Source organism: Eptatretus burgeri, chromosome 13 (assembly GCF_056783735.1).
Source record: "Eptatretus burgeri isolate ZD-2024b chromosome 13, Ebu_testis_v1, whole genome shotgun sequence".
Taxonomy (NCBI): Eukaryota; Metazoa; Chordata; class Myxini; order Myxiniformes; family Myxinidae; genus Eptatretus; species Eptatretus burgeri.
In genome coordinates this window covers 73,162,727-73,174,328 of record NC_140973.1, presented here as the reverse complement: position 1 = coordinate 73,174,328, position 11,602 = coordinate 73,162,727, and the positions used below count along the sequence as shown (strand labels likewise).

The window sequence follows — 11,602 nt, the reverse complement described above, 5'->3', positions numbered from 1 at the left end:
TAGCCGTTTTTCTGTTCTATCTTTATTTTGAACCAACCACGCTCCAACCTTCAGACAACAACAACGCCAACAGCCCCGACCTTTACCTTCACAACTCGCTCCCGCAAACATCGCATCACCGCCATTCCAAACGGCACCATGGCCATCGGCCACCACCAGAAACCCTCCACCACCTTCACCTCCCTCCTTCTACGGCCATTCCCGCACCACCTGTGAGCACCGAGCGTCGGGCTGTCCTGGGCTCGTACAAGATACGCGCCGAGCCGCGAGTGCAAATAGCGGCCTTTCCGAGGAGAATTCGGATCAGGAATGCTACACGCCCACTTCTGATCCGTCCAATTAGGAAGCGCGGGGCGGCTTGGCCCCGCCTCCAGGCGCGTCTGTCTGGAATCGAGATATGCAAATTCTAGGATCAGGGGAGATTCACGCCCCTTTTCCTCCGTCCAATCGGCGAGCGTGGCTCCGCCCTCGAGGAGATCCTGATCCGGAAATTTGCATATTGTTTTTTCCTGCCGGCCTATAAAACGGCGAGCGTGAGGCGAACGAAGAGTTGTTGCGCAGAGAGTACGTTTTTGGTTGGAGTTGTTGCGAGGCAGTCAAGTCGGGTTGGAGAGCGGAGTGGAGTCGGGAGGCGAAGGCGTCAAGGTGGTTTTCTGCAGTCGGCTGAGGAGAATTGGGGAGAGAGTCCAAGGAGCTCGGGTCCGAGGCAGGGAAGACGGCGGTCGGCGACGAGGTCGCGGTGGGATCGCTCGTCGCGGGACCCAAGCCAGCCAACCATTCTCCTTCCCCCAGGGCATCAACAATCCCCCCCTTTCCCCCGCGCTGAGATAGTGCAAAAAGGGGGCCCCGTTCCCACCCCACTCCAAGCGGTGTCAACGAAACCCGCGAAGGAGCACGAAGTCGGGGAACCGCCGCGCAGCCACATTTGCGATTCGTCACGAGGACGCGGGTAGAACCCCCCCGGTCTCGCGGACCTGACCGCTCCTTCAGGTTCCGCGTACACATTGGCCTATGGGCCCGTCTGCCCCCTTGCCTATGAGGGTGGCTTCTTTCCTTTGTTTTTGAGTAAATGTGTGTCGGCGCCGTCTGTGAAGTAAAACCGTATAAGTGCTGCCGTGTGTATGCGTAGTCGGTAGTATCTCTGCGTCATTGTTTCTTTTGTTGCATTTGATATATGTGCATTCTGTTTGGCTGTATATGTGTGCTCTCCGTGTGCCGCAGAATAAATGTGCATTATGTTGAACTGTTTTCCCGTTTCGCTTCGTCTTTTCTTTAATTGAATCTCCATCTTGCTTCACGTAAAGGGTTCGTTCGTCGTGGGCTTAAAACGCCCGATAATTAATCGGAACCGTCGAGGCCGAAGATAACACCGCTCGGTTATCCCGATAACATGGAACGGACCGCTTAAGCGGTTCGTGTCCGGAGTCGGCCTGTGGCGAGGTACGATCGTCCGGTCTACCATCCGCGTGGGTACTTAGGTAGGTCGAGTTTGGCGAACAACCCTATCCTACGCGGGTGGCCGATTGGCACGATTGTGGTGAGGTTGAAAAGCCCACCCGTGACTGGCTGCGGGCGATAGTTCCCAGAGGGTCACGACAGAATTGTCCGTCCGGTGGGAGACGTGCCGCGATTCGAGTCACGTGGCCGTTCGCACGCCGGCGGAAGCGAATTCGCAACACTGGTGTCAGGTCGTGGGACACAATCCCATCCCCCTCCTCGAAATACTGGTGTCAGAGAGTGGGAAAACAAACTCTCCTGTCTCCAGCTAAATTCACGGGAATTGGTCCAGGGGTGAGAGGAGCAACCCCCGATTCCCTCCAAATTACGAGCGATTAAAATTAACCCCTTACGAGAAATAAGATGGCGTCTCAAGGCGAGCGGGTGCCGGGGGTAGAAATGTATATGTGTAGAAATGTAGGATCCATGGCCTGGGTTGGTTCTTTTTATAATTATAACCCCACCACGAAGTGTGGTCAGTGGGAGCGGCTTGAGCACGAACTTTGCCGGCAAACGGAGTCGCACAATGGCAGCGCGATCGCACCTCAGCGCAGCACGGAGCGGGCTGATATTAATAGCACAACTAACGGCACAGCACGAGGCGTGAGCTCCCAGTCACCGGTTCAAGCCACGTGGTCCCGGCATGTGCCATGGCAGGCGTGGCAGGATGACTATGTGAGCATTGGCAGGCTCCAGGCACAATTGGGGGATGTCTTGGAAAAGGTGAAGCGTTATGAAGAATATATCGAGGAGGTGCAACGTGGAGTGGACGAGTCATAACGGCACGCAGACGAGCTTCAGAAAAATTACGTGTACGGGGGGACACAGCGATTGCACGATTTACTGGAATGAATTCGGTGGCAAAAACATGACTTGGCCAACACAGTCAACAAACTATGTGGGAAAAAGAATTTGGTAGTGTTTTATACCCGTCAGTTGGAATATGCGAAGAGCAAACTGAACAAAAGAATAGAGGAACAGCAGATTGGTATCTCCCAGGATAGGAAACAATGGGAGGAAGAATGGAAAACCGAGCTCGAAAAGAAACAAAAGGAGCACGACTTGGAAGTAAAAAAATTAATGGAAAAATTATTGGAGGAAGCAAGGCAGTTCAAAGAACTGGAGGGGAGAGTGAGGGAAATACAGTTGGAAGAGAAAAAAATGTGAACACGATGGGGAGTTGGAACAATTGAAGGAAGAAATAAGAACAGGCAATCAGGAAAGAGAAAGCCTAGAACGGAAGATAAAAAGAGGAGAGAGACAGCTGGAGGAAAGGACGGAGGAATTGCTGAAAAAGTCAGAACAGTTCAAAAGAACTGCAGGGAGAATTGAGGGAGGAAGGAGAAAGGAAAACAAAGCTCGAAAAGGAAAAACGCAAACAAGATAGGGAATTGGAACTACCGAAGCGAGAGGTAAGGGCAAGCCAGTTTAAAAGAGAAATCCTGGAAGGGGAGATAAGAATGGGAAAGGAATGGCAGAAAAAACTAAATGAATACAGTAAAAAAAGGGACGAATTGAGGAGGGAAGCGGTGGAAAGAAGAGATGAAATGAGTGAAGAAGCATGCAAATTGAGGGAGGAATTAGAAACAAAAACTTCTGAGATACTGAAACACGAAAACAAAGGAAGAGGATTACAAGACGAACTGAGGATGTTAAAAGAGGAAAGGAAGAGAACAGATAATGAAACGTTAAGGAACCACACTGAGCAGATTGAACAATTACAAGCCAAAGCAAGGTTGGAGTGTGCGGAGATGAGAAAGGAATTGGAAAAGAAAGCTTCTGAGTTACAGAAACACCAAAACAAAGAGACAGAATTACAAAACGAGTTGAGGATGGTGAGAGAAGAAAGAACGACAGCAGAGAATGAAACGTTAAGGAACCACACTGTACAGATCGAACAGCTGGAAGCAAAGGCCAGATTAAAGAATGAGGAACAAGAAAGAGTACTGAAAGAACAAGGAATGAGACAGGAGAAGGAAATCAGCCAACTGAAGGAAACCACGAGATTGCAGAATGAGGAACAAGGAAGACAGTGGAATATGAAATACAAAGAAGAAGGAATGAGATAGGAGAAAGAAATAACGAGATTGCAGAATGAGGAACGAGACAGTGGAATAAAAAACTAAAAGAGTATGAATTTGAAACTGAACGACAAAAGGAAAAAAATAGGTTGGAATACGAGGAGAAGTTGAAGGAGCAAGGAATGAAGCAGGAAGGAGAAATCAGGAGATTGAAGGACACAAGGAGATTGGAGAGGGAAGAACGAGAGGAACAATGGGAAAGAAAACAAAAGGAACATGAAGCCGAGGTTGACCAATTGAAATTAAAGGCGAGCTGGAGTGCGAGGAGATAGACAAAGAACAGCGAATGAAACACAAAATGGAGATGAACCAAATGAAGAAAACCATGAAACTGGAGAAGGAAAGACAGGGGAGGAAACAAGGAAGAGTAGTGAGAGAACAGCAAATGAAACACAAAAGGGAGATTAACCAAATGAAGCAAACAACGAAACTGGAGAAGAAAGGACAGGAGAGGAAACAAGGAAGAGTCGTGAGAGAACAGCGAATGAAACACAGGAAGGAAATGAGCCAATTGAAAGAAACGATGAGATTGGAAAATGAAGAGCAGGAGAAACTGTGGGGCAGGAAACAAGAACAATGTGAGTTGGAAATTGAACAACTAAAACGGGGAGCAAGATTGGAGTCCACGGAGAATGAAAAACTCCGGAGGGAGAATGAAGAACTCAGGAAGTTCCGAGAGGAGGAACGACTCAGAAGGAGCCAGGAAGCAGAACAACGCAATGAGGTGGGATGTGTGACAGCACCACAAGGAGCAATGTCAGTGGTGCAGGACCTAATCGACACCACTCGTCGGATGAAAGAACAATTAGGGCCAACCCTAATAAAGGAGACACAAATAAAAATGGAGAAGAGGGAAGAACAACGTAATAAGGTGGGATGTGTGACAGCACCACAAGGAGCAATGTCGGTAGTGCAGGACTTAATCGACGCCACTCGTCGGATGAAGGAACAATTAGGACCAACCCGGATAAAGGAGACACAAATAAAAATGCAGACGAGGGAAGTAACAAAGACAAAGAAGGAAATGAAAGTATTGCCAGAGACACGGAAGATAGAGAGTGAATTGGACGGGGTTAGACGCACACACACACACACACACACACACACACACACACACACACACACACACACACACACACACAGGTAGTGGAGGACCATGAGGGGGAGCTGGCGGACTGGTTAGAGACCCGGTGAGAGCAGCTGGATGGCCTCCTCCAGGAACGAGGGGAGGGAGTATGCCCCCTTGAGGCGACTCACAACCAGGTGGGTTCGGTCATGCTTTGAGAGGTCGAGGGGAGGAGTGCTGTGGACAGGTGCACGGAGAGCTTGGGGGGTATAGAGGCCCCGGAAACCCTTGTGGGGACACGAATCCCCACTGTGGTTGTCCCGGTGTGTGTGGTGCAAGGTGTGAGTGTGAGCCCGTGTATGGATGAGACCCCGGGTATGAGTGACACCCCGTGTGGGAATGAAACCCCGCATGTGAGTGGTGTGGTGGCAAGTGTGCCGAGATGCCTGCTTCCCAGCGCGCCGTGCGCGAGTGAAACACCGCGGGTGAGTGCCCCCGCGTGTGTGAGTAAGGCACGGTGCGTGAGTGAATGGCCGAGTGCGAGAGAGACAGCGTGTGCAAGGTCGCTGTGTGTGAGGGAGATGACTGTGGGCATGCGTGAGCACGCAGCCGCGTCTCCCGGTGTGAGTTTGATGGAGTGGTGTGTGAGCGCCGTGGCACGAGGGAGTGCGTGTGTTAAATGGCGACGGAGACTGCGACAGAGGAAAAAGGGCCGGGTAGCGGCCGTAGAGGTTTTGAGTACCGTGCCGGGTTCACCCATCAGCGAGCGCGAGGTCCGTGCTGTGCAACGCACGAGGCCGCCACGTGCTCGCTTGCGGGAGTGAGGCCCGGTTCGGAAACGCCAGCGGTGGATTTGCCGATCCCGCGGACGGACAAAGTGGAGGCAGGTAAACGAATTTGGACCGGACGGGTTCTCCACGCGGGCGTGGGTGTTAAGCTCCAACGGGCAGAGCACATGTGTTCGCGTGGGGAACCCCTCGAGACGTGAGGCTTGTGTTTTTTTTTTATGCGCCGGGTGACGTCATGGCTGCGTGTGTGGTTGGAATCCGGCGGGAGGGTGAATCCCTGCGGGATGGTACCGTCCAAGAGGGACGATGGACGCGAACAGCTGCCATGACGTCACGCCACAGGTGCGCGGCTGTGAATTGCCGCGCTGGTGCGCAGGTTGCGAGTTGCCGCGCTGGTGCTGCGCGAGGAAAAAAGAAAAAAAAAGTCTCGCTTCCGGGTGAACAGGATTCCTGGGCAGGGGGTGGATGATCCCCTTGTCCAGGGCACAGGATGAAACTAGTTAGGGGGAAGGGTTAGTGTTAGTTAGACCAGCTTCATGGGGCAGGGGTAAGTCCTCATGGGGCCCATGGAATGGATTAGGTAGAGGGATTTAGGATGGGGAATGGATTTTTGATGATTTTTAGAGGTTTGAGGACAGTGACAGACTTTGAATGTGTAGAGGGGACGTAGTTTAGCTACGTAGTATTAAAAGGAACGTGCTGTAGTGTAAGGGACGACGTGGGAGCACGAGTTAGTTAGGGGAGGTAGTTAGAAGGATGGCAGAGTTCAGCGGTGTGTGTGTTGAAGAGTTGGTGAGTTGAGGTGGAACGTGTGCTTGTTGAGTGAGTGAGGCCAGCAGGTCTGTGTGAGTGGAGTGAATGGGGAATGCATGGTGCGATGAGTGATTGGGGGGAGGAGTGACTCCCGCCCAAGGGACCCCGGGGTCAGTGTAGAGTGAGTTGGCTGGGTTAGTTAAATTGACAAAATGGAAGTCCTTTTGCTGTTGGTGGGAGTGCAGGCTCGAAACCCGTTTGGAGGGGTGCAGGAGCCCTGTTGACGGGCTGGGAGCGTGGCTGCGAAAGGCGAGTATCGCTGAGTGGGTACCCCGGGCACCAGGCTAGTCGGCCATAGTAGGCAAAGGGCCCATGGGGGGGCCAGGATAGCGTAGTGGGCACGGGTGCGCCCGCATGATGCGGGGGCCCGGGGGCGCCATTAGCCGCATGGGCAGTGTTGTGGGCACGGGTGACCCTCGGAAAGGGGCCCGGGAAGCCAGCCTGCCACGTGTGCATTTCAGGGGAGTTGCCATGGGGGGCACTCCCCGGTGTTTAGGGAGCTGGTAGGCTCGGAGGCAGTGTAGTGCCCGGGGGTGCCATCGTCGGAGAATCGGCAGAGGGTCGTGCCTGCCAAGGGGAGCCACGCGTCCCAGCCATGAGACCGTGTGAGGGCACGGGAAGAAAATTGAGGGGCGAGGCCCGAAATTGTAAGGACACCAACACAGGCGACGGGAATCTGAGTTGCTAGAACCAATAGTTTCAGCGCGAGGCGCTTGTTGAAAGCCCCGGGGTAGTTTAACAGTTAATGGTTAGGGTAGATTAGGAAGTGTACCCCTCCGCACCATCCATCCCTTCGCTCTCGTTGTGGGCCGCTGGACCCACTTTGGGTTAGATCGCTGAACTCTGGGGAGGCCATTCTGAGGCTTCGTTGGGCCTCGGGACAGGACGCTAGCTCTCCCTTGTTCCCCTCCGGGAAGGGAACGTAGGGGTTGGGAGTAGGCTAGGTGACAGGATAGGTTAGCCGAACAAGGACGATAAAGGGGGTTCGGGGACGAATTATAGAGGGGAAGTAAAAAAAAAAAAAAAAAAAAAGTTGGGGCTAAATTGGGTTTTACAAATTAAGGGAGTGGGTATGGACAGTGACAGGCAAAGGCGATAGGTTGGGAGGGAGACTGTAGAGTAGGTCTGAGCCCGCCTTCCGAGTGGCCAGCACCACCGCACTCCCTCCACCAACCTTCACTGAACGGCAAAGGGTGGCCAGCTTCATCTGCTGGCTGTGTTGCTGCAAGGCCTGTGCCGGCCCACTTCATCTGCCGGCTGCGTTTTTCTGCGAGGCCTGTGCCGGCCAGATCATCTGCCGGCTGTTTGCTACAGCGGCCTTGTCATGCCATGCCTTGCCTGCCTGCTTTTGCCATCCATACCTACTGCCCTCGTCATTTTGCCCCGTTCAAGTTTGCTTTGCCCCCCCCCCCCTGTTCATTTCCATGTGCACCAGGATCATCAAGCAACAGTTTGCAAGCTGCAGGGACTGCCCTGTAGGCAGCCGCATCACGGGACCGCATTGGCGGCCCGTGCAACATTGTTTGCTGCGTCAGATCATCGCGCGTGTTGCAGGGACTGCCCTGAAGGCAGCCGCACAAGGAGACTGCATTTGCGCAGCCCATGCGCCGTTGTTCACTGGGTTCAATTTTAAAAGGGGGTGGCCTAGGACTGCGTGTGAGCAGCCGGCCACGTTCCCTGCCAGCTGCATTGCTTGAGCCAGAGACTGCATGCGAGCAGCCTGGCTCCCTGCTAACTGTTTTCTTTTTGCAGAGTCCATTGATCTTGGGCCATGGTTTAGTGTAGAATTTGTAAGGTTAAGATGTATTGTACTGTAAATATGAGTGCGCCCCCGGCATGTATGTCTTAGCGCCGGCAATTTTATTTAAGTCGTCCGTATGAGTGGGTTTGTTTAGTTAGTTACTCAGCCCTCAGGTTATTTATTTTGGGGACACGAATACCATGAATGTCGCACTCAGAGATCCGAAGGTAAAACGTACTAGGGGAGAACTACACATGATGGCACACGAAAATTTGACGACTCGGGACGAGTCTGTAAAAAGGGGAGGGGGGTAGTGTTACGGCTGTGGAAATTCGCAAAGCACCATTCAGGTCCGGTAGGTGAGATATCTCTTAAGTACATGTGTAGTTAACCCCAAACCCGTTTTTAGAGGGAATTAATGTGATTCATTCGGGCTGCGACACTTTGAGATAGCCGTTTTTCTGTTCTATCCTTATTTTGAACCAACCACGCTCCAACCGTCAGACAACAACAACAACAACAACAACAACAACAACAACAACAACAACAACAACAACGCCAACAGCCACGACCTTTACCTTCACAACTCGCTCCCGCAAACATCGCATCACCGCCATTCCAAACGGCACCATGGCCATCGGCCACCGCCGGAAACCCTCCACCACCTTCACCTCCCTCCTTCTACGGCCATTCCCGCACCACCTGTGAGCACCGAACTTCGGGCTGTCCTGGGCTCGTACAAGATACGCGCCGAGCCGCGAGTGCAAATAGCAGCCTTTCCGAGGAGAATTTGGATCAGGAATGCGACACGCCCACTTCTGATCCATCCAATTAGGAAGCGCGGGGCGGCTTGGCCCCGCCTCCAGGCGCGTCTGTCTGGAATCGAGATATGCAAATTCTAGGATCAGGGGAGATTCACGCCCCTTTTCCTCTGTCCAATCGGCGAGCGTGGCTCCGCCCTCGAGGAGATCCTGATCCGGAAATTTGCATATTGTTTTTTCCTGCCGGCCTATAAAACGGCGAGCGTGAGGCGAATGAAAAGAGTTGTTGCGCAGAGAGTTCGTTTTTGGTTGGAGTTGTTGCGAGGCAGTCAAGTCGGGTTGGAGAGCGGAGTGGAGTCGGGAGGCGAAGGCGTCAAGGTGGTTTTCTGCAGTCAGCTGAGGAGAATTGGGGGAAGAGTCCAAGGAGCTCGGGTCCGAGGCAGGGAAGACGGCGGTCGGCGACAAGGTCGCGGTGGGATCGCTCGTCGCGGGACCAAAGCCAGCCAACCATTCTCCTTCCCCCAGGGCATCAACAATCCCCCCCCTTTCCCCCGCACTGAGATAGTGCAAAAAGGGGGCCCCGTTCCCACCCCACTCCAAGCGGTGCCAACGAAACCCGCGAAGGAGCACTAAGTCTGGGCACCGCCGTGCAGCCACATTTGCGGCTCGTCACGAGGATGTGGGTAGGACCCCCCTGGTCTCGCGGACCTGACCGCTCCTTCAGGTTCCGCGCACACATTGGCCTATGGGTCCGTCTGCCCCCTTGCCTATGAGGGTGGCTTCTTTCCTTTGTTTTTGAGTAAATGTGTGTCGGCGCCGTCTGTGAAGTAAAACCGTATAAGTGCTGCCGTGTGTACGCGTAGTCGGTAGTATCTCTGAGTCATTGTTTCTTTTGTTGCATTTGATATATGTGCATTCTGTTTGGCTGTATATGTGTACTCTCCGTGTGCCGCGGAATAAATGTGCATTATGTTGAACTGTTTTCCCGTTTCGCTTCGTCTTTTCTTTAATTGAATCTCCATCTTGCTTCACGTAAAGGGTTCGTTCGTAGTGGGCTTAAAACGCCCGATAATTAATCGGAACCGTCGAGGCCAACGATAACACCGCTCGGTTATCCCGATAGCACGGAACGGACCGCTTAAGCGGTTCGTGTCCGGAGTCGGCCTGCGGCGAGGTACGATCGCCCGGTCTCCCATCCGCGTGGGTACTTAGGTAGGTCGAGTTTGGCGAACAACCCTATCCTACGTGGGTGGCCGATTGGTACGATTGTGGTGAGGTCGAAAGGCCCACCCGTGACTGGCTGCGGGCGATAGTTCCCAGAGGGTCACGACAGAATTGTCCGTCCGGTGGGCGACGTGCCGCGATTCGAGTCACGTGGCCGTTCGCACGCTGGTGGGCGCAAATTCGCAACAATATATATATATATATATATATATATATATATATATATATATATATATATATATATATTAATATATTATAATAGCAAATACAACCCATCACTTTGCTGATGGGAAAATAAGGGGGGTGGGGGAGAAAGAGGGAAGGAGAGAGAGATGGGAGACAGGTGTAAGGTGAGAAGGGGGAGGAGAGGCAGAGAGGATGAAGAAGGGTGAGCTCCGGGGGAGGTGGGGAGAGAGACACCTCACCAAACATTGTTATTCACTGTGGGAGGAAGGGGTGCATGAGTGAGAGACAGAAAGAAAGACAGAGACAGAGACAGCAAGAGAGTGACAGAGGTGTGGGAGGAGAAGGCTGCATTTAATTGGGAGGGGGGAGCAAGAAGGGAACAGTGAGAGACAAGGGTGGTGGGGGGGAGGGAGAAAAAAAGACAGATGAGGGGTGGAGGTGGGGTTAGCAAAGAGAATGATATGTGACGCTTAATGACTGAAGATGAAAAAAACAAAGATGAAGATGAATAATCCCATTGGGCGTGAACATTGAAAACAAAGTATTGCGACCGGATATCATACTTAGGTACAAAAAAGAGAGAAGGCATTGCTGATCGAGGTGTTAATAGCAGTGATTTTGGACGAATGATATAGAAATCAAGAAAATGTCCACATACCAAGACCTCAAGCATAAAGTGAAAAACTCCTGGAAGCTGAAGAATGCAAAAGTTCTTCCAGTGATGATGAAAAACCTCATGGGAAAGATGAAGAAGAACCTCACAGAGATATTAGAAACCAATCCTGGAAATATCACTACAAACGAACTACAGTTGGAAGCCATCCCGGGTTCAGTTATGATCCTGAAGAGAGCCCTCGGCACAAAACTTTGAAAACAGAAAACTTCACAGCTTGGTCCGTGAATCATGAGCCCTAACCAGAATTAAGGTGGATACTTTCAGCCCACCTTGGGAGGACTCCATTCCACATTCTGAAATCAATATATATCTTCTTCTTCTTCTTCTTTCGCCTGCTCCCGTTAGGGGTCGCCACAGCGGATCATCCGTATGATCCGCATAGTGATTTGGCACAGGTTTTACTCCGGATGCCCTTCCTGACGCAACCCTAGTGGCCTCTTACGACACAGGAATATGGTACACATATTTTAACCGGGGTATACACCGGCCCAGTATACTGGTACTCATTTCGCCGACCTCGGAAGGATGACAGGCTGAGTCAACCCCCTGGTGTATTAATTCAGTGGCCATGTATGTATATATGTATATATATATATATATATATATATATATACATATATATATATATATATATATATATATATATATATATATATATATATGTATGTATATATGTATATATATATATATATATATATATATATACATATATATATTCTCTCTCACACACACACACACTTTTGTTGTGGTAATACAGGGTTTTTTTATG

The 11,602-nt window shown here is 51.5% G+C and overlaps 2 protein-coding genes across 10 annotated transcripts in view; one reads left to right on the top strand and one right to left on the bottom strand.

The window, feature by feature from the left end:
- LOC147014765 (uncharacterized) overlaps nucleotides 1–11,602 on the bottom strand; it is a 199,316-nt gene that overhangs the window by 136,017 nt on the left and 51,697 nt on the right. The window lies entirely within an intron of this gene.
- The window catches only part of LOC147014766 (prostacyclin receptor-like), a 69,804-nt gene that overhangs the window by 35,627 nt on the left and 22,575 nt on the right, over nucleotides 1–11,602 (top strand). The window lies entirely within an intron of this gene.